Below are 2,500 nucleotides of genomic sequence, written 5' to 3' on the forward strand. Positions count from 1 at the left end.
ATAGTGAGGTGGTACCTAAACCTCCTTACTGCATGATACATAGTGATACTGTCTTACTGTGTGGGGATTTTAATGCTCGCCATCCTCTCCTAGGCTCCGAGGGAAGTACCATTGGCAAAAACGGTAAGGTTTATTATGACTAGTGACCCCATACACTTATTATACCCCTTAGAAAAAAAAACTCATTATCTAAGCGGAAAATTGGACTATATAACTCTATACAATCAGCATACACTACCAAGTACTGCGAAAGTCATCCCATTTTTAGTTAGTGATCACTGGGTGTTAAATATAACTCTTCCTTTTTGCCACGCCTTCGATACCTTTCTTGCTACTAAATATCATAATGAATTAATTGAAAAAAATCCATGCTGGTATGAAGACTTTTCTCCTACCAGCCTGGATCACTTTAATGAAACTCTCCGTCAACAAGTTAGTAATATCATTACTCAACTACAACCTACAAGACCTGCCAACCACGGATGTTTATCCTCCAGAGCTACGACACTTCGGGAAAAAACCGTACTTGGGAAATCAGCAAGATTAAAGGCAGTACATGCAGGATAGCACCCCACCCACATCCAGAAAGGGTAGCCTCATTTCTTCTCATAAATGGTGAGAGGACTCTTCTCTTGATAGTCTCCCATTATTAGGTGCTCCTTTAAATTAAACCATAAAAAACGAAATTTACTATCAGTGCCACCTCTTGGATGAGGCTGATGCACCATTTACAGGGAAGAACTCCTTGCAGCCATTAAGACTAGCAAATCCACTACACTTGGGGATGATGGAATCACTTACATCATCCGACTTCTTGCAAAGGTACAGGAAAGGGGGAAGATCATCTTTTCTCTCTCTTCAACTTAATCCCCACGGCAGGCATCTTGCCTACCACTTGGAAACAAGCAACCATCATTCCCATCCCAAAAAGTTCTCTGACGTCCTGCCTGTCTAAAACCTGTGAAAGAATCCTCCTTACTCGTTTACTCTACCAGATCAGAGACCTGATCCATCCATCTGTCTTTAGCTTTCAAAAAGGGAGAGGAACACAAATGTGTCTAGCACAGTACCTAGATGGAATTAACGTGCATTCTTCTTACTTCACAGATTTTAAGGGAGCATTTGACAGAGCCCACAACCTGAAGTTCAGTGTAGTTTCTCAGGTTGGGTCACACCAGGTTCACAGACATGTCCTCTTTTATTGGGCAGTGGGCTCCCCTCATTCCCTGTGCACTTACACAGTGCACATTTACTTAAGCTGCAGAATCCAGAACTGAGATCAGCATTTCCCGATCCTCCAGACGACCACGACAACTACAGCAGCAACATAAGGACTGCCGACTGGGGGCCTGCCAGAATCCCTGTTGATATCCACTTCACCTTCAGCACCCAGACATGCCTGTGGGCACTCACACCCACAACAATCACTCCATAAAGAGATATAGACTAGTCTAAATAGTACATGCCTAATCACCTACAATACTGGTGACCCTTGGGGGTGATACATCATGATATTTTGCTCACTCACTTAGCTCACTCTCTGGAAAGGGAGTACCTGTAGCAGCACGACCCCACAACTTGAAGTTCAGCATAGGTTCCCAGGTTGGCTCACACCAGGTCCACAGCCATGTCCATGCTCACTGGACAACGGGTCCACCTCGCTCCCTGCGCGCTTACACAGCGCACGTGTACTTAAGTTGCAGAATCCAGAACTGAGATCAGCAATCCCCGATCCTCCAGCAGAACACGACACAAAGCAGAAGCAACACATGAATGTCCAGTCCCTAGCCAACAGGGAATCCTGCCTGCCTGATCTCCACTTCACCTTCAGCACCCAGCCATACCTGTGGGTACTCACACCCACAACACCCACTCCCCAAAGAGATAAGTCACCAGTCCAAATAGTAGATGCCAACCATCTACTATACTCCCCTACTGCAATCCTCCATGAACTAACACTTGCTGGAGTTAAGGCAAGCTTCTGCTATGGATAAAGGGTTATTTATCTTTGAGAGGAGCAAAAGTACCAAGGCTCCTACAATGTTATGGCGAATAAGAATTAGTATTTTCCCCTATACTTTTTAATATACTTATATACTATCTTTGCAAGCTCAACATTGAGGTAGGAAACCTATGCAGCATCACACCCTCTGCTGATGACATTCTTATTCAGGCATTTGATAGGGGGGATTATTTTCTGCAGAGGTACAGCAAAAAGTGTGCTTCCCTCGGTCTCACAATCAACCCAATCAAAACTAAGCATATTTCCAGAGCTCGTAGACTACCTTACATTTTAGGGTTAGGTGGACGTCTATTGCAGGAACTGACACCTATAAATATCTTGGTGTTATGGTGACTGCTCACCACCTCTTATCCCAAGGATATTGTTCAAAACATCAAGGAGCGTTGCCTTGAGTGTTTAAGACCATTGCAATACTTAAGTAACATATATGTAGGTGCCTCCCTGAGAATCCTAAGGTTGATGTATATCTCCCTTGTT

This window comes from Penaeus monodon, chromosome 17 (genome assembly GCF_015228065.2).
Source record: "Penaeus monodon isolate SGIC_2016 chromosome 17, NSTDA_Pmon_1, whole genome shotgun sequence".
Lineage (NCBI taxonomy): Eukaryota > Metazoa > Arthropoda > Malacostraca > Decapoda > Penaeidae > Penaeus > Penaeus monodon.